A 21,332-nucleotide genomic window follows, 5' to 3' on the forward strand; every position below is an offset into this window, starting at 1 on the left:
TGATTATAAAATTAGCAGGTCGGTGATTCTTTCCTGCTTGGTAAATTCCCCCTCTTGGAAATGCATGCGAGGAGCCTGTTAAAGGGCGGTTTTGCGGGCTCCACTCACTCTTCTGACCCTCAACTGGTCCTGTTTGCAGTACTAATGTTGCTATGTACTCGCGCGCGACGACCAAGAAGCACATTTGAGCATCCGCGAGATAAGAACTTTAGTGCAGCCGTTTCACGATTATAGTCGGCAGCATGAGTCAAGGTGCCTTTGTACTTCATCAAAGCCGACCGAATTTCTTTCCCAGAGCGAGTTGGGTGGGATATCAGGTAAAACACACAGAGACGGCAGCGCGGAGGGAGGAGCAGGGCTCGGTAAGTGGAAGAGGAGTGACTCCACCGCTCCCCTGGGGCTTCTGTTTAATCACCTGCGGGTGCGCATGCGCACAGCCCTCCTTCGCTGGAGCCAGTGCAGAGGCGGCAGCCAGTCCTGGATGAGAGCTGGGAGCTCGCAGGGACGACGGAGCCGCGGGGACACCGGGAGGCAGCAGCAGGGCTGGGCAGGAGCGGCAGACCCGGCGAGGGCAGCGCAGAGCTTCCGGAACGGTCGAGGATAGCGAGAGCCAGGCAGGTGGAGGGCAGCATCTGCGGGTCAGGTGGACGCCCGGGAGGCAGCGGCGGAATGCACAGTAAGTACTGCCGCTTCAGCGTCACTGGTCCAGCAAAGGGCACCGGGCGCGCGGTTTGTATGGAGGAATCCGCGCCATTGCCGGCGCAGTGGTGTGGGGTCGTAGTTGTGCTGTGTTCGGTTACTATAGGGTCGAGAATGAGAAGGCGCTCCCGTGCTATACCTGCTCACGGCACTGTTGAGCGGCAGCTTGTGGTGTAGTAAAGGGTGCAAGGGGTGCTGCTGCTAATGGCAACTAATCGTGCCTTTTGGGGGTGACCAGCTTATAACGTAAGACTAGAACAGGCTTCTTCAAGAGTTGTTGGTGAGCTTCTGGTAGCATCCCAGCTACCCCCGAGTAGGAGGCTTTTGATTGGCTTATTGAATATAGGTGCACCAAAACTGAAAAACATGTACTCCAGATCAAAATGATGTTCCAAACTTTTTTTCCAGAAACTTCTGTTTGGAGAAAAATTGTTATATTGCAAAACATGTTAAAAGCTGATATTTGAGTAATTCATCATGTGGGGGGGGGGGCTTGTGTTATTACTTTGGTACCAAGAGTATTGCAGCAAGGGCAGGTGTGTATTACCCAGGTAGAGGCAAGCCAAAGTGGCAAAGCCATGTTCACATTACCGCTGAGGTGACCACTGTTTTGTCTGTGGCGGTCACCTGTGTAATCGAGACTGATATGGTCACTGTTATAACACGTTAGTAGCTCCGGATGATTTGTATTGAACGTGAGGAGCTCTGTATACACAGACAGAGGGAGAGCCCTGGACCAAAGAGAGCAGCCTCTGAGTACATAACTGCGCCCAAGCTGCACCTGCTGTGGTCGAGGGGGGAAGGGTGACAACACATCCGGCTGGACCCTCATGATCATTCTACACCAGCCCCCTCGCCAAACTGAAGTAGCGCTGCCTACTGTGGATTTATGGTTTCTTGGCGCGTTAATCTATGGGACACTTGGGAGTCGCTACTCCCTGATCATATTTCGAGGGGGGCGCGTCATTTTCCGTTACGCCACTGACACCGCTCACACCCACCCCAACCTGGAGCATTCATTGGGAGTTTGGATTTTCACCGTGTGCACCGCTGGACTCGATCAAATGTAGGCAGGTGCCTTAGACAGGAGACCAATAGGATGACAGTGAAGAATGCCTTCCGAGTGTCAGAGAGGAGGGGGTGGGCATTGGACTGGATGATCAAATCACCATAATCAACACCCTTTACTGAATTACTGTTTCGAACGCAGTCTATTAAAACACCCGCAAGCCAACCATGAACATACGTGTGGTGAATACGAGAAAACAGCTGTCATTTAATTTGGGGCAAGAATACCGCTTAATACTGATGTCAGTTTGACGAGGGGCGGGAATTTTTTTTGTAGGTGGGTTTCTTTTTTAATGTGTGGAAACCCACTGTATCGGCTGGACCCTCATGATCCATGCAGGGAGCTGCGGCCCTAAGCTCGTGTGGTGCTATTTCGTAGCAGGCTTGCACGTGCTCAGGTATTGCGGAATCTGTCAAGTGAAGTTTGAGAACCTAAATATCTATAATGCTGTGCTGTTTTAAGCACTGTAACGACCCTGTTGTTGGTAATACGTTTTTTTAGGATTTAAGACGGCGATGTACCTACCGGGATTCGAACATGTGTATAATATCAAAAGAGCATTTCTCTCCCTTTGCCCCCCCCCCCCCTCCATAAAAAATAGATGATGCAGCAGTGTCTCGGGTGGACCGCATCCTGGTCAAATTCCGTAGTCGTGTGTCCTTATTGCTGCGACCTGTCCATTAGCTCCCTTCTTCCGTCACTGACCTACAGGGTTGCCTGTGGCTGTAACTCCCCCACCCCCAATCCCTGACATACATTGGCCATTGTTCAGTCCCTAGAGACCCCGTCTCCGAGCCCCGCCCCTCCCCTCTTCACATCAGTGATTGATGCCGGAATTCCCGGGCTCTGAGTGGCTGCAGCGTTGTGCCCCTTTGGGGCTCCATCACACAACCCGGACAGCCTCCGAGTCCCACCCCCTCCCTCCAGGCCCTCTTAACAGGCTGCTCCACTTTTCCCACGAAGACATAGTGAAACCTGTGGAATGGAATTCCCCAGGCTAACACGAGCCCTGGGGGAATTACATGGGGCTTATTGGGTTTGGAGGTGGAGGAGGAGGGGAGTAAACAAACGAAATGTGACAGCGGGAACAGTATTGTTCCTGCGCGAGGTGAGTGAGCGGAAGTGCGGTGTAAGGCGTGGTGGGGCTCGGAGTTCTGCTCATTGTGCCTAGCGTCGTCAGCAGGCCCCCCCTTTCTCTTGTGCTGTATGAAGAGGCGCTTTTATTGGCAGGCCTGGGGTTAAGCGGACCTTCCTTAGAGCTGCTTCGGTGTATCCACCTTCTCGAGACCTCCCATAATCTAACCTACTCTTGGGACAAGTCGCGGGAATAATCATGAAGCCAGGGTGGGGGCTCCCCCCTCAGCCTCTCAGATCGTTTGGGGCGGCGGGAGGCCACAGGGTATTAGCATGGACTTCCAGGTGTTGCCTAACACATCCTTATTGGCACGGATGAAGTGTGCAGTGTTGTGAGTTGGTGCACTCATTCCTACAGTCAGTACCCCTCAGCCTTCCTAGCCCACCCCTTAGTGAGGTCGAGCCGAGGGTCTGTAAGCCCCACCAGTCCCCGCGGCAGCTTCCGTGTCTTCCCACCCACCAGGTGTCCGCCTGGGTCCCGTGCAGTGAGTTGGCTGCAGCTGTCCCGGTGTCTGTCTGTCTGCCAGGTATGAACTTCCAGGGAGGGGTCGCACTAACTACAGCAGCAACAATAAACATCCCAGCTGGGAGCAGGGCAGGCGACGCCTCTCCCACGTTAGTCACATGCACCCTCGCTGTTTGCCTGTTCATCTGTCACTGTACATACAAGACACACCCGGGGCGACTCCCACTGAACGCTTTCCTCATTTTATTTTTTTTAAATTGATATTTTCTTTCAAGCAGCTCTGACCGCCCACCTTGCCCCCCTACATCGAGCAGCCAGCAGTGCCCTGCCGTCGGCGGGTTATGTTGATGCTTTCTTTGGGCTTCCCTTGGGGCTATGCATGGCATTACCATGTGGACCGTGTGTTTTACTTCTCAGCGGGGAGTGACCCGCTGCTTTTTATTTTTGCCCAAGTATGTTACCAGCTGCGATGATTTGTTGCGGTGGACATTGCCCGAGGAAAGGCTCTAATACTTTGTTGCTTTAACACGGGTGTGATTTATGCTTTATTTGTTTTGCTGTTGTTTCCTAGGGCTTAGGTAGGGGCACAGTTTTCAAATATGCACCCACAAACCTTTGGCTTTCCGTTAACATGTACGGCGAGTCTTGTTTTCCATCCACGATTGTCCTTCAACTGTCTCGAGTCTCTGCCCCTGCTTTTTTTATATTTTTTATTTACGTTTTTTTTCTTCCTGTTAAAAAACACCCTCCCTAGATATGAGGTAACCTGGCTGTAAGAGAAGGAAACCCAAGTCTCCACCCTTGCTTGCAGTTGCTTTATGCGTTGAATGGCCCCTCGCCCAATGGGACAATGGCTTACTGAAGCAGGTGTAATGTTCCCTACACGTTTTGTTCATGCCTTGCATTGGCATACACGCTGCATTTAAAGAATGGGTTTTTGATTTGTGATAGAGAAGAACCTTCTTGTGCCTTTTGTGCGCTATTGTTCAGTGGGACTGCTGTAGGACAATCACGTTGTCCTGGATCCTCCCGGGAACAGGAAAACGTGATATCGTAAATGAACGTCCTGACAACTGGAATTACTAGTTCTTCAGGCAGGAGTGTGCCGTAAAGGCAAGCACTTGATGCAAGGTTGGCAGGGCCTAATGAATTCAATGTAGTAGTGTTTTTTTTTTTTTTTGGAAGGATCCTACTGTTGGCAATTGGTAAACAATTTCACACCCTGTGTTTTCTGGTGTTATAGAAATGGACTATATACCCTAGCCAGTGATGCCTCAATTATTTACTGGTAATACTAATTTCATCTATAAATTGAGTTCACGAAGCCGCAGGGGTATCAAAGTAAGTAACATTTTTCATACAGGTTTATGATAATTGCTATGGGAGAACCTGCTTTGGCGGTTTCCAGTCATGTTGCGAGCATGGTGGCCCCGCTCAAGTTGTCTCACAGGTGGGGGTAAAAATGGGGACGTAGGAACACGATAAAAGATGTAGCACCTGCAAGTGGTGCAGTTTTGCCTGAAATGGTGTCTTGCCACCTTTATCAGAGAAAAAGTGTCAGAAACATGGTTATTCGATAATGTGACCACCACCTGAATTTAAGATGGTGAAGGTCTAGCTAGGAGGTTGCCTTATTTGAACAGCTGTGTGGGTGGGAGACTTCCTACTTGGATCTTGACAGGATACAGTGTTTGGTGCAACATTACCTTTCCCTTCAAACCTGACTAAATTATGGAACAGCAGAGCACGTGTGCTGCTAAGAATCACAATGTAGAAGAGCTGTACGCTCTTGGAGAGACTCAAGAAGTTCAGCTAGAATGCCTGGAGGAGGATGTAGTCAAGGGCACCTTTTTCAAAGGGGCGTAGATGAAGGAAGTTCTACGCCTATGGTTAAATTCGGCATTCCAAGAGGCCCCAGTTAAAAAAAGAGGATTATTTTTTCATACCATTTCAGAGGAAGGAGCCAGCCCGTTTTCCTCTCCATGGATATAAGGGAAGTGGTGACGAATGGAAAGAAGTTGATGAGTGCACCGTTTCTTGGTCAAGAGAAAAATGTTGCAAGGGTTTGCGGAGGACTGTGCCTCACAGCTGGATTAACTGATGTTGGGGTTGTCCTCGCAGAGTACATTATATCAGAAGAAGCTTCACCATCGACCCAGTGAACGAAAGGTTTGAAACGGCAGTGATGAGAGCATGTTTGGACTCTGGTTTTGTGACCATGGCCTCAGCATATGCCGGTTCCAGTATATCGCCTTTATTGAAGGACTTTTCAGAAGTTGGCAGAGCAAAAGACTGGAGGTGTACATTTAACGCTCGTCAGCAAGTGAAAGCCAGTTTTGACCACGGTTGGAACTTGAGTTGGATAGGAAGTAATTCTGGAGAATGCCAATGACTCAGATGTTCTCATCCAGTTGCAGGGAGCTGAAAGCAGACCAGTTGGCGCCGTTGCACTTGTCTCCATTATTGGAGGGGTGCAATGTCAAAATCAGGACAGACAACAGTGTTTTTGTAAGGTATGTCAAGCATCAAGGCGCGTAAGCCTACATCCTTCTCGTCTCAGCCACAGACGATTGTGCATGGGTCGAGGCTAATTTGCTCTCTTCACTAAGTTCACCTTCCAAGGAAGAAGAATGGGCATGCAGACCATCTGAGAAGTTTCTTCCCTCTCCTTGATGGATCTAACTATTTCCAGGCAACATTTCAGTAGATAGTTCAGGGATTTAGGAAGTCTGAAGTGGATTTGTTTTTGTCCAGTGAGAGTGCACTACTGCCACAACTTAAGTGTGAGGGGGATTGGGTTTACATTTACATTTACATTGGGTGGGATGCACTATCCTTTCATAGCGCAAGACACTCCTGTATGCATTTTCCTCCTGTTTCCTTACTCTTGAGGGTCCTAAGGATGGTAAAGGAGTTCAGGGTGGAGATTCTCCTGGTGGTACCTTACTGGAAGTGTTGGCCATGGTTAACACTTCTCAGGCCGGCAGTGCAGGTGTCTTCTGCGATTCCGTTGTGGCTCTATCCACAGTGGGCAAGCCCTCTTCTCACACCTCTTTGGCCTGTCCTCAGCTGAGGGTATGGCACTTGAGAGAGCATACTTAACGAGTTTCGGTTGTTGCTCTGAGATGGCTAAATGTATTCAGTAGTCTAAACTTAAGTCAGTGTTAAAAACCTACTCTAGGCATTGACAAACTTTAAGAGGTGGTTTGGAACCATAAACTTAAACCCTATTTTTTCTGACCCAGTTTTAGGATAAGACTTTGGAAATGGGTTCCTGTTGGGACTTGCAGTTTGCACTCTGAGGGCCTAGTAGACTGCTACAAGGGTTTTTCAGAGTCCACACATGGAATTTTGGTTTACTTGGTGATAAGGCTGTTTAGGCGTTTTTCATAAAAAGCCCAGTAATTCATTCCTCTGTTCATTCCTGGGACCTTCCTCTTGTGCTACAAACATAAAAAAAAAAAAACGTTTGTGCCTTAAGGTTTATGGATTTGAGATCTCTTATAAAGTTTTATATTTAGTTCCAATCTCTACAGGAAGGAGGATTGGAGAACTAGGTTCCCTCTTGAGTTCTGAGCCATTTACAATTCGTGTCAAGGCCATTTCATGTGCAACTGTTTTGTATGTGACTTTCGTGCAAAGTTTAAGTTGATTGAGCATAGGTATCCACTCACTCTTTCAGAACTGTCGCGTGGAAGACTGCCAAAGAGGTAATGGTCTTGTGACCTACTGGTAATAGCCATTACTCTGTGTCCAGGTCTTCCTTGTCAGTTTGTTTCACTGTCCACCCAGTCTGCTTGTTATGTAAGTTTTCTGCTACAGTAGGAATGGCAAGCTTGGAAGCGACAGCGTGGGGCAGGAGTGGCTGCCCTTTCTGAGGCATGCTGGGAGGTGTGGTGTGAAGAAGCAATGTTGGTGGGGCGGGAAGCATTTTGTGTGTTGTTGAAGAGTCTGTTGGGGGGAGAGCAGATGTTTACTTTCAGGACTGTCACAAAGAAGACCTGAACTTGGAGAAATGACTAATACCGGCCTGTAGTAGAAAATCTAACCCACATTCACATGGCTTGTAGTAAACAATAAAAGTGCCCACTCTGAGAAGACACAAGATGTGGCTTCTTTAGAGTTCCACCTGTGAGCCAACAGGCTGACATGGAAGTAAGGATGCATGATCTGTGTACTAGTATCCAGTTTGTACATTATCAATTATGAAGGCCATCTTTCGTGAGGCTTGTAAGGGTCTACTGAGGTAGAAGGTTAAGGTGACATATTTAAAAGCTTCTCACAGGCAGGGAACTTTATAGCTTGTATCCTGTTAGTTGATGGGTGTGAGTCTCTCTGCCAGACTCTAGTAGAGAATCAGTATCACTCCCCTGTTTGGTTCAGTTGCAAGTCAAGGTTTCAAAACGATTTGTCCTCTTACATTTTATGGTATAGTGAAGAAATTAAACTAAATTTTCAAATTTTAATACCTTTCTTTCCTATGAAAGATTGTGTAATGATTTTAAAAGAGTTCCACATTCCTCACTGCCATTTGCAGTCTTTGTAAAATGAAGATTTACTATATATTGGCGGACTTTCGCACAGTGCTAAAACAGTGAAAATATAGACCTAAAGTAATCGTTTTGCATATTAATTACGCACTCTCTTGTTACATACATTTAGCTCGTTCCTTGATGGCCAAAAGTCTGTCAGCAGGAGTCGGTTGCACGGATGACGAGGTTACTCCAGCACCCACAAACTCAAATGCATTCCAACACACTAGATCTTTTGATAATTTTGAAATTACGAGGATTCCCTCCTGTAGGATATGCTTTCTAGTTTTAGTTGGTGGAAGCTTCCACCAGCAGCCATTGACTGCTGATTTTGTTTAGGTGTCCGGTCATTGAGACCTATGGTGTTAAATACATTATAATATATAGATATAGTGGGCTTTGTGTCAGTCTATTGCCCTTAATTAGATGGCTTTCATATCCATAACATTTGCCTGCTTCCTATTCGATGGCTTTCATCCTAATTCCTTGTTGTCCTACCTCTGTAGCAATTCGTCTTTAATATATTTTGGTCATGTGACTTGTCCTTCCATGGTTTACATTCAGTGAACTGTTGTGTGTGTGTGTCTGTGTGTGTGTTTAAAAAAAAAAAAATGTTTAGAGCTTCATAGGAGTGCATGTGGTATTGCTCTTTGTTCCTTTCTCCTGTGTGCTGCCCGCCCTTCACAGCTGACCACATTCCCTACTCCTCCATTGCTCTCCTATCCGTCTCTGTTCTATATAAATACTTTTTGTTCATTTTTTTTGTTTAACTTCTTTTTATAGAGGCATGGCTGGACTGCATTGGTAAGGGTGAAAAGCAAGGGCAATTTGCTTTGCCAATTCTTGTTAAAATGATCATCGAGAAGACTGATGATTTGTACTTTCTGGAAGCATCTTGGTGACTCCTCCAAAGAAGGAAAGCCTGCTTCATTTACTTCCCTTCTTGGTTACTGTGGTTGCCATTGACACCCATGTTGTTGATATGCATCCGTACAGTTGTACTAAGCGGTTGTGTAAACTTTGTCAGGCCCATCCTTTGCATGCTTTGGTTTATGTTGGGGGTGTTTTGTCTTCCAACACACAAGGCCGGACATGGACATCATCTGCTCCGCTACTGGCCACTTATTTGCATTTAAATATAATCCGATTCACATTTGGAGGTGGCATACAGTGCAATATATTGCGGGGCATGTACACAGATTGGTGTATATCCTTTTTTTGGTTACACGTCTTCTAACTTTCCCAGGCACATCAGATAGTTCAGCTTTTTGTGTGTTATGCAAGATGGGTGTGCTTGGATGGTGATGAGATGGGGACGCAGGCTGCTCAGTTGAAGGAGATATATGGTGCCTGTATGCAAAAGCTGATGTAACCCGAGGAATGGGGATCATGACCCCCCTCTCCCCTTTATTCGAGGGAAATGGGAAGTTGTAAAATACATGATTTTTTTCCTCTCGTGGCGGATTAAAACCTACCGTCGGTGCCTGCATGCACCTGTTGGGCCACCCTGTTTTCTGCGCTGTAGTTTCCATCCGCCACACCCAGCCTGTGTTATTGGTGTGTCGTGTGGCAGGTGGCTGTCGAGGTCCTTGATGTCTTTGAACACTCCACCCCCCACCCCTTTCAAGTAGTAAGATGCTTGTCTAGCTGAATCTTCCAGCAAATCCGAGACAGCTGTGAGCTGCAGCATGCGCATAAGGCAATGGGCGCGCCACTCCCTTTTAAGCATTTTCATTCTGTCCTGTCCGTTTGAAGGTTCAAGAGCAGAGCTGGGTGTAGTGCCGGTGCAACATAGTTTGTCGTTTTAAAAGTGAAACGCAGCCTTGTCTCGGTATGACTAGAGGATGTAGACAGTGCTTAATTTGTGCCGGTGGTAGGCACTAGTGCTATTTTTTGAAGATCTGGACATATTTTTCACCATCAGACTTTGACACCGAGAAAGATACAGAAAGGTAGAAAATGAAGAAATAAGTGAAAAAATAAAGAAAGGAAAACGGTGAAGAAGGCAGATTTCGGGGATGAAGGAAAGCATGCAAGAGTGAGATGGAGATAGGAAGTGATGGGTGTTGGAAATAGGAAGTAGATTCGAAGCCGCTTTAGGATTCGTCACCTCTGGCATTGGTCAGCACCATAGGCTCTAAATAAATAAATAAAACTGTGGCCACTGCACTTATTTTTTGTTTGACAAAGAAAACCTTGCTGACACCACCAGTGTTGTTTACGCTTATGGTAGGATGTCTGAATATACATTATACTTTTTCTTTCAAACAATTGTCTACTGTAAGTATTGTATTTCTAAACCAGGGTTGGGCAAGGCTATTGAAGTCTGGGATGTGAAGCACAGCCCTTAAATTGGGCATCTCCATGAAAAATTGATCAGGATAACACTGACATACATCCCTTGCTGTGTATCTCTGTGTGGCGTAGAGAAAACCATAGGGTGATGTGGGTGTCCACAAAGCGTCAGATTGGGTATATTTGCAGAAGAAGTTCCCAAGTACATGAAAAGTGCCACTTTTTCCCAGCAGTGGCCTATTCCATCTCTGCTCTCATGGATGGTGGTCTCAGTCTTTGAAGAACCAATCTTCACAATTAAAATCTCCACTTTGACCCCTAGTTTCTGCTGAAATGTCTTGCATGCTCTCTTTCTGCAGGTTAGATGGAGACCACAGTGTGGAGGTTTAAGTGGCCCTGCAGTCTCTCTATTGGTGTGACTGTGACCTAATCACTGGTGGGAAGAACCTGCATTTTTTCTGTAACTTTGTCTACTGGACTCAGCTTTTTGTGTCCTGTATTGATGCTGTTCCTGTTAACGGATCGGTTATTACCTTTATTCGTGGGGACGTTTATTTTAGCACAGACAATTCTTTATCCAGTTGCTGGACTCTAAGGGATACAAAATACCAGAGAATCAAATATTCCATTCAGTTTAAATTTGTGACCTTACTGAAGTCTTGCATTTTTTTTTCAAATTAAGTCCAGAGACTTTAAAATACTATAATTATTGCAGTTACAGAGCACCCTCTCCTACTCATGTGCTGTCCAGGCACTGGAAACGCACGTTGATTATTACTGAACTCAATAATAGTACTTACTTTATCAACCTTGGATAGATTTAAGGGCTGAGCAGGATTGCCAGGATTTAACCTGTGGCCATGGGTTTGCACACTGATCTCTACATTGGATGCACTAAGATCGCATAACTCCCACGACAGGACCCAATCTTGTTCAATCACATCGAGTGGATTCAGTTTTTGTTGTGGTGTTACTACCTGCCCAAAAGGCTCCACTCCCATCAAAAATGTGTTCTGCTGGGCCTCACCCTGCAGTGCCCCTGTCTAGCTCCAGCTCATGCGTTTTTCCACAGGATGTACATGTTTGATCTGATAGAAAAGTTAACCAAATACCTGCACTGGAATCCTCCCTGTGATCCAGTTTCTGAAATGGAAAATAACTCCACAGTAAACATTTCCTAAACCTGTAAAACATTTCGATACATCTGAGCAGTCGTGGGTTTCCTGCACAGGTAAAAATAGTTTCATCGCACAGTGTGTGTGTAGAATAGGTCTCCCCTATAGACTGCTTTTAGCTGTCTTTTGCCTAAAAGACCAATGTGTAGGATGCTAGCACTTGCAGTATCCGTACATTTCTCAGCATTACTTTGCTCTCATGTCCATCTAGTGTGCTTGCTTTTTAATTCAATGGCTTTCCTTCCTCTTTTTGCGTTTCTCACCCCTGGAGCAGGGCTTCTTTAACTTCCTTTTGACTGCCTGACTTGGATCCTTCCAGGGTGGACATCCGTGAACTACTTTATTTCTTTTGGGTGTGTATGTGTATATATGTGTATATGTGTATGTGTGTATATATATGTGTATATAATATATATATCAAATTCACCCCTGGGAACAGCTTCATCCCTACCATCCCCTGACTTCACCCTGCTCCGGTTAGTGTTTTTCATTCCGTATCTCGTCAGTTGCTTCCCATTCCTTGGCAGCATTGATTCCTCCACCTGCCCACATCCTGTTAAGATTCTTTATTCCTTTTGCCAAATAAAATTGAGTGACATAGCCACTGCAGAATCACACGGGACTCCTGGTGACACAAGTGGGCAATTGCTGCATAACACTGGGCCGGCTATTTTGTGTGTGTGTGTGTGTATATATATTATATTATATTTTTTTTGCTGCCAATGTCCGGCATTGGCAACAGCAGCTGCCCTCCCACCGTCCCCCTTTGCTGCTCAGCATCGGCAACAATCATTGGAAATGTCAAAGTTGGCTAATATCTTTCAAAGGTGAGATATTGCCTTTGCCACTGTTTCTTTTTCAAGTGCCATTTATAATGCTTGCTACATAGGAAAAGTACCCTTAAATTCCATGTCCTGATCAATTCCCTTAATCTTGCAAACAAGTTTCTTTTCTTCCTTGTTTATGCCCCTAAATAGAGTTGTTAGTTTTGAAGTAGCCACAGATGAGATTTGAGTGTATAGTTGTGGGCAAATGAAAATGCAAGAGGCTGGTGGTTCTTCACTCCACCAGCGCCATGATTTTATGGACTAAAAACTCTGCTTGGCACCTCTTGCACATGCTGAACAACAATTATTGGACTCTGCCAGAAGCACACTAGCTAGCACCTCCTTGAACAGCCCGGCTCAAGGACACTCACCAGTTAATAATACTGCATTGTTCTGAATGCTCTAGTGGAAGGTGTCTTCTATAGAGGAAGATAGTCATGTTTTCTATAAGTTAAATCCCCTTCAGTGTTCCTCAATGTATGCAGCATACCTACATTATTGCATTGTTATTGGCCAAGATGGAAAGTGAGAGGTGACTGTCAAGACTCGATGCTGAATGAAACAATGTGGTTTGAGTGTTGGTTAGGTCTTCAGTTGGTGATGGGCTGTTTGAACTGGCGCCTGAAACTCATGGGGTAGGGCACATTTAATTCATTTACAGTTGCTTGACCTGATAAACCACTTGGGGACTTAATTTGGGGAGATGGCTTTACGTCCTTCTGTTTCTTTGTTTTTTAGAATTATAGATACATTTTTCCAAAATCTCTTCCAAAACTATTTATTGTGATTTGGCTAAAGAGTTTGCAATGCATAGTGTCTGATGTTCAGATCAGTATAAATCGATGTTGCATTTTCGAACATGTGCAAAGTATTGTTGGCTGCCATGTATATCAGTGTACCTCTTCAGTATGTGCTTAAGTTGTTTCTCTACCAATGTGTATGGTTGTTCAAATTTTTTTTTTTTTTTATTTACCAAGAAAAGAGGAGGGCTGATGATTTTCGCCTGGTTTATGGTGGATTATCTCATTAAAACTTCAACGCTTCTGTAACTTGAAAAGAAGTCTCACCACCACACTCCTAGTTTTGGTGTTAATTCCTGACTAATCACATTATAGCTGATCACTGGCTGGTGTTTTTCTGAAAGCCTTTGTGCATGCATGCGGGTCCACTCCTATTCTCTCCACACGCCTCCCTGTGCCTCCATTGTATTACTGCTTGTTTTTAGTAATGATATTGTTAGTGCAGCAAGGATCATCATCTTTGTTTTGTGTTTGGACAACTTTCTTGGGTCCCCTGACCCAGGAAGTGTTTTGGGGCAGACCTAATTCTTTTTAGCTTTTCAGAGCAGTGTTACCTGTTTTCTGAGATATAAGGTTAACATTAGAGCGCGACCAGTGGATTCACATCACTGAACTCGCTACAGAGAGTTGTGGTTCTCTGCTCTGTCTTGGGGTTCAATGCAGAGCACCCTACAAAGTGTATGGGACAATCCTCCCCACAGCACAGGAGAGGAAGGCAGCTGCTGATAATCCCAGCTAGTGTTCCCTGAACTTCAGGGTGTCAGGGCTTGCTACAGAGAGGAAGGGCTCTTGGCTCTGCGTGGGAGTTCAACGCGGGTCACGCTAGGGTGCCCGGGATACTTCCCAACCCAGCACAGGAGAGTAAGGCAGCTGCCAACAGTCCCAACCTCGCCTCTTACTCATCTCAGAAAAAAAGGTGTAGGTGCCAAGAGAGAACGTTATGAAAAACATGTACAGGCACCACACGCTGGCGCGGCGGCTGCTGTATTTATGAGGTGCATCTGTCCAGGGTGGTATTAGCCTTACCTACCTGTTGGAATTGATCTGGTCTTCTTTCTTCAGAATGTACAAGGCCTGATTGGGGAGTGTGGGTGGTGGGGTCTCAAAGTGTCCAAGCCACAGCTCCATTCTCTTTGGCTTGTCTGCACTTGAGATGCTCATACCAGGAATAGTGATGTGTGGCAGTTTGAGCCTGTGAGTACTCCCACAGCAAATCCACCCAGTTGGCAAAGTGAGAATGAAACATTGAGTTTTACAGCACATTTGAAATGGCCCATTTTAAACTTCCAACGATAATCTACGCCACAGGTAAACATGACATCACCGTATTCCATGCATGCACAAAACAAAACGTGTGAAGTATCTCATAATACGGTAACGACCCCGGAAGCCCCCCCCCCCCGAAAAAAATACAAGAACTCATAAAAACTGCGGAGTCCATACACGCCTCTTGTTGAACAGAGGACATCCTGCGCATCTCCTAGAGGTCAAAGTTCGCTCATCGGGAAGTGGTTGTTAGCCTGACCAAGCTGCATGTGAGGGACCTTGTGCCTGTTCTTTTCACCATGGGCGTGTGTCTCGCGTTTTTGCTGCCTCCTTCCCCAGTGCTAGGGAGCCGGTGGTGTTAGGCTGCTGACTGCTCACAGTTCGGTGCTTCTCCATGCTTGTGAATGAAGACAGCTGGGGCTGACCATCTCCCGCGGATGCAAGGACACCTGTTATGGGAGCGATAAAGGAAATGCGTTCGACTCAATGAATTCCCTCAGAGCTCCGAATCAGCAGCGGCCATAATTCACTCACTGAAGGCCTCTGCTTCATCCCTGTGCTTTTTAAACAAGATTAACACCCAAAGGCCCTGTTAGAATCCCCCCCCCCCCCTAAATGAGCAGTGCCATAAACGATGCTCTTAAGTAATCATTGTTTACTCTTTTGTGTGGGAGGGAAGCGCCGGGATCCTCTCCTGTCAATTAGTAACGGGGGCGCATTCGTCTTATCGTGGGGGGCATGAGCCCTTTGATTGCATCTGTTTGTCGTCTTTCAGCTCCTCTTGTTGCTTGGACTGTTTGTTCTCAGCGCCTAGAAGGCTCTGTCGGTGACGGGCCTCTCGCCGGAGCAGTTCTTTCTGTCAGGGTTATCCCATGCACTGCACCCCCGCGCGCGTTTACAGGCGAAGGCGGGAGTGGTGCAAATACCGCCAGTGCTCCTCGAGAGTAACTTTATGATGTGGAGTTACCCAGTGCACGGCCCTTTAGTTTCACTCCATGCTAAAGTGTATTGAATCGTGAGTGACTAGTGTATTTTTGTGTCTGTAGTCTTGGCGGGGCTACCACAAACGTGGAACTTCCACCAGTCTCCCCCCTGTGCGTGTTCTCGGAGGATACCCTCCTTCATTCGGGACAGGCCCTGGGCATATCGGAGGCTGACATTATTTTCAGGGAACCCCAGTCAGCCAATGGGCCATGAATATTTGTGAGCTACGAGTTTTAAGGGTCGCGTGCGGCAGAGAGGCTTCCTGTGGCGTTACGCCACAGGTCTGTCGTCATGCAGAACGTATGTATACAGAATCCTCTGTGCGGCTGAGAGGACTCGCGTGGCGTTACGCCACAGGTCTGTAGTCATGCAGTACGTATGTATACATCCTCTGCCTCTGTGCGGCTGAGAGGACTCGTGAGGCGTTACGCCACAGGTCTGTAGTCATGCACAACGTATGTATATAGAATCCTCTGCCTCTGTGCGGCAGAGACTCGTGTGGCGTTCTGCCACAGGTCTGTCGTCATGCAGTACGTATGTGTACATATTCCTCTGCGCGGCTGAGAGGACTCGTGTGGCGTTATGCCACATGTCTGTCGTCATGCAGTAAGTATGTGTACAGAATAAATCTGCATGTAATTAAGTTGCCCATTCATTCCTCATTTTCGTGCTTCTTTGGTGAACTGGCACCTCTTTTGGCTGACTATTGGATGGATCACTGGCTTGTGGGAAGACTAGTTTAGGCCCTGGAGTCAGAGTTCACACTAGTTGTTGTATGGTAGCGTGAGCGTGATTTACCGTCCTTGTGACCCTGTCTCGTTTCTTTACCCAACCACCCACCCCCTGGTTTGCTCAGCTGTTCTCGAGGGGTGGGGGCTGCCGTAGGCATAATGACGTCTCGCCCTGTCTGCCCGGCCACAGTGGACTAGTGATACATTTGCATTTCTCTCTTCCTGACACGTGAATTTTTTTTTCTAGAGTGGTCGGTGCTCCTTCTCGTCGAGGCTGCCAAACGAGACATGCGGTAGGGAGTATTGCACGGGTCGCCTGTGTGCACTTTGTGTCTGTGTGGGGTGCTTCCTTAACCTGGAAACACTGATGTTCACAAGTGCACTCCCTCACTAGTGATAGTGAAGGACGCCAGTTTCTTTGGCAGTATTTGCTCTTGTGGATAAGGCAGTACGATTTAGCTGGGAGAAGAGGAGCGTCACGTTTCTAATGAATGATTCACTGTAACATCTGTTGTGTACTCCGTGAACTGGCAGTAATGTCCTCTGCCTGTTTACTTTTTTACAGCGGCGCCCACTGTGGCCGAGAAACGACCAGGGGAGCTGGAGTAAGGTCGTGGCAAACTAGTGCTTTGTTTCTGCAATTTGCACGTTTGTCGCGATGTCCGTTGTGGGAACCGAGTAGAGTAGCAGAAAACAGGTCGATGAATATTAATTACTTAGGCGATGGAGCTTAACATTGTTTTGAGTAATTATTTGAAACTAAGGATGCATTTTCCATTGTTGACCTTTTCAGCGATGAGCTTCCTGTGCGTGGCGAGTTGAACCGTACATTTCGCAAACTAAAGTAGGCCCTAGGCACACTTTGCACTGGCAAGTAGTGAATGGTTAGAGTTCACGGGGGGGGGGCTGGGGCTGGGAGGGGATGGGATGGGAGAGGATTCTAATGTTTCTGCCCGAAGGGCCGGTAATTTGCCTTCTTGCAACCCTACGGGGTGTGGACCCTAGAGGCTGGGTCCCTGTTTTATACGTTTGGGAGGCTTGTGATATAGCAGGCCCACGCTCCACAATGCCGTCTGTGCATAACGTTTCTCACCCTAGAGGTTTATTTGATAACCTGATGTATTCTGGGTGTTGTAGTTTTGGTTTGACTAATTGTGCATCTGCAAACTGATATGTAGCACAGCCTGACTGGAATTGTAGAGCTATGACAAGGAGTGAGGTGCAAATTCTAGTGTTTTATTCATAGAATTTGTTTGTGATGTCTTATTTATGACGTTTTTTGTGTTGCAAACATGTGCATGCCGCCTCAGATTGCAATCATTTTGTATTGTCTTCAAAACTTTAATGGCTATTACATGTTTGTAAAAATAATTTAATAAAATGCACTGGTTTGTAAGTGCCAGACCTCTTGGCTTTGTCATGACCTGTTTGTTATAAGTATTTGCCTGATTTATAGAGAGGAAACCAACCCAGCTGGCTGTTAATTTGGGGGCGGGTGTTTGGCAGGGTGGAGATAAATGGGCCTTGTTCTCCCGGGAGGGGGGAGAGGCTGCTCATAGATTTGATCTGGGTGGCTTGAGCTTGACCTCCCTGGGATTTTGGCCTTTTGAAGTCTGATGGGATACTTGTCCTTGAGTAAAGAATGGGGCAAAGGTGACATGGGGTTGTTTAGCTTGTATTTGCGGACAACCCGTTGTATTAATGAGCTGTTAGTTTCAGGGCGCTTCTGGCCATCCTGTTTTTACGAGGCATTGTTGCAGGAGTAGATAGGCCGCGTACACCTGAGACTTTCGTAAGGTGTTAGTTACACACATGAATTTCATGCTTGTTGACCTGTGAACAGCTAAGTAAAATAATCCACTAAACACCTTTTTCACCCTGAGCCAGCGCGAGACGCACTGATGAACACAAAACAGGCTTAAGATGATGCTGCAGTAGTGGAGCATGTGCTAAGTAAAAATAACCTAATATTTGCTACAGCTGAAGGGCTTAGCCTACTGTCCTGTAATTCATGAGGGGGTCTCCGTAACCTCCGCTGTCTGTTATACTTTCATTGTGTTTTTAAAATTTTCCGCAAGGTTCATAGTTAGCTTTGCATCTGTAGTATGTTTTCAGAGCCTTTTTATTTAAACCAGGAGCATCCATGACCCCCTACAGCTGGTGATCACTTGGATAATATTTATTGTATAGATTTTACAAAAATTCTATTTTTCTAGGGGCGCTTGGCCACATTACTAGCTTAAAGTAGCATTCCCACCATGCGTAGTGTTTGTCCGAGTTGCAAACTCTGCAACAGGCGTTTCAATTGGCTGGATGCTTGGATGGGTTAATACAAATGCAAAAGACACAGAAATCGTGGTTAAAAAAGCTTTCCCTATGGGCATCCATTCACCAAAATTGTAGGAGTAGTGGAAGTAAAATCATGCAGTTTTTGAGGAGCTGATGGCATCAAAGGTTTGACCTTTGGGCCACCCTTCAGTGATTTAGATTTGCCTCTGAAGCATGTAGTTGAAGGAGCTAAGCCACTGCCTTTGTGACTCCTGGGTGCAGAAGTAGCAATTGGAGTGTAAGACATACCAAACTGCAAGCAGCTTCTCCCCTAGTTAAATTTTAATTGACGTGCATGGGTTTACCATTAATTTTTTAAGCAAAAATACTCTTGACTTGTGATTGCTAGAGCTATGTTGTGGTCTAGCCTTTTCCAAAGCCTTGCCTTCACGCACATACTCCTCAGAATAGAAGCAAGCATGGCAACATTCTAAGCAAGTATGGCTAAATTCCAAGCAAGCATGGATGTGCAAAAATCTCCTTCAGAGTCGTTTTTCCATTTAAAGTAAAATTGCTTGGAATGCACATATTTTTCTGTTAACAAAAGGTTCCCACCAGTGGCACCAAATTGATGTGACGTCCAGTCATGGACAGTAATTTTTGCTCGGGAGGAGAAATGAGGGGTTGGCATTCTTAACATGAGGCAATTGTAAGAATTGATTAATTGTGGCAGTCCAGACCCTGGTTCTACAGTGAAATAAAGCATTGCCCACCATTCTGATAACCTCTATCCAGGGTTACCCAGGCCAGCATCTAGACCGAACCTATTTGACGTGGTTATGAATTTCTTGATGGGGAAGCCCAACCCCCTGTAGCCAAAAGCTTTCTATTGGATTCTGATGTGTGCTTTCATCCTCTATACAACAATAATATCACGAGCCACTAAAATCTATGTTTTAGCTTCTTTTTGGATTGAAAACCTCCCTTTCCCGAATTTATGTGAATGTATCACATGGTATGACTAGTATATGCCTGCGAGTTGGACTGTGTTATTATCACATGGTGTTGACCATCTCTGCTTTAATCCATCAGATATTTTAGTCAGATCCTACTTGGATATCCAATTTTCAAAACAGGAGGTACAAAAACAGTGTTATTAACCATTCTTCCGAATACTTTTATAAATTGTTAGGTGGGGCAACTACCTCCTTGGAGAGCACCAGAGCGCTGGACACAAACAACGGACAGCTTCCCAGAAAATCTTGGTAAACTGATGAAGAAAAGCTTCCCAGAAAGATTAATAATTGTGTTCCTTTGTCACAAGTCACTGCAGGAAGACGAGTAAATATTTTCCTGTTTTGTATTCGTTTTAAATTCTGGTACCAATCAGAATTTCGTTCAGTTTTTAGAGGGCATCTCCGATATTGAGACATGCTGCAGCAATTTATATTCACTTTCCACATTGTAGTGCGTGAAACCCTGATCCAGATTTCGTCTTATGGTCTGTTTGTAAGAATGATCAATTGCTCAAGTGAAGGCCCCCCAAGAATCGAGACTTCACCAAACACAATCTTTTAATGAACAAGGGTGCATTACATCAGAGAACAACCCTTTGGTCTGTTCCACTGAGGTATGTGTGAGGCTAGTGAGCTTTGCAAGGCCTTGTAACTTTCGTAGACACAAAAGATTTATGGGAATCCTTGAAGAGAAATTCAGTTTTATTTTCAGACCTCTAGCACTGCCCAGGTGTTCAACATAATGTCACAAAACATGGTGTAGTAATACCTAGTGGTAGACTTGTATGTTTTCAGATCCAGTCGAATTGGGGCTGCCTGTGCCAGTTGTAGGTTTAAAGTATTGCCCTAGAAGGGGGTTGTGCTGCGTGTTTGTAACCTTCAATCAATTGCCGTCCAGTTTAAAGTCCCCTAAAAGCCCACATCAGAATTACCATTCAACAGGAGAAGAATGCCCAATCTAAGAAGTGGTTGTGTTACTTCCTGCAGTTGTAACATTAGTGTCTTTTAAACAACTGATCAGGTGGCTATACTGGAAATTGATGTACAATTTGCTGATCAGCGCATGGTGGCTATTTAATGTTTGCTATTATTCCCAAATTTCTTATCGCCATTAAAATCTGCACCACGGTGGCATTAGAGACGTATTGTGCTCAGCCTGCAAGTCAAAAGTATACTGCTATAGCCATGTGCAGACTGTGCATAGATTAGGTTTATTATGGCCTTTGTTTATAATGTACCTGGTGTTGGTTTGTCTGAAACTTGAACTTTTGGGGTACAGGTGGTTGACTAGTGGCTTGAATCATACCTTCAAGTGCAGACTTTAGTCTCATTGTAGAATCTGACAACACGCAATTAAAATATTTCTACTCTGTTGTGACTTCCTCAAGCAATGAAACAGTTGAGATTTTTGGAGCTGACGTGGGAAGAGCCTATGATGTGAAACATTGCACGGAGCCCCTAGGTGTGGCTTCCATACACAGTGAGTTGTGTGTTCTAGGGATCAAAGTCAAAGTGCAAATCTCGATTTAATCCGTGAAAGCTCACTAATGTGCTTGAATTGTTATTTACTTCTTTATCGGTGCTGTGGAGCAGTAGAGTAGGGTACTTGGGCTTCTAGCTGGCCACAGTGTAGAGATGTTGTGTATTTGTTGTATGTTGGAGTCTGTAATAATTAATAAACCAGGCTGGTATGTCAGTAAGCAGGTTATCAAGGTGGCGGGGCGCGGTTGTAGGCCCGGTCTGTCCTGTCATGTGATGCTCATTGCTGTTCAGTCGTGCCAGAAAGATCTTGATCAGCGCTTTTGGGTGTTGTGATGTTGAGGATGCTTTTGTAGCCATGGAAATTAGGGCTGTCTGCCACTCTCCCTCTCGGCTCATCTCTTGGGCCCTCCTGGTTGGTGCTTTAGAGTAAGGTAGACAACATTGCACTTTATTTCCCGAGCACCCTACGGACTGACCCTTCTCTCTCCAGCTCCTGTTTTTTCCTACTTAATAAAATTTCCATAGAGCTGTGATGGATTCAGAATGCCCATCACTCCCAATATGCACCAGTCTTGACTTTCCAAAAGC

At 45.8% G+C, this 21,332-nt stretch overlaps 1 protein-coding gene across 1 annotated transcript in view; it reads left to right on the forward strand.

The window, feature by feature from the left end:
* The first annotated feature begins 455 nt into the window (after positions 1 to 455).
* Positions 456 to 21,332, forward strand: part of FHDC1 (FH2 domain containing 1) — a 111,552-nt gene continuing 90,675 nt past the window's right edge. Inside the window, exon 1 of the mRNA XM_078676939.1 lies at positions 456 to 676. The gene's annotated coding sequence lies outside the window, so the exon portion shown is untranslated. The remainder of the gene's footprint in view (positions 677 to 21,332) is intronic.

Source organism: Lissotriton helveticus, chromosome 2_1 (assembly GCF_964261635.1).
Source record: "Lissotriton helveticus chromosome 2_1, aLisHel1.1, whole genome shotgun sequence".
Lineage (NCBI taxonomy): Eukaryota > Metazoa > Chordata > Amphibia > Caudata > Salamandridae > Lissotriton > Lissotriton helveticus.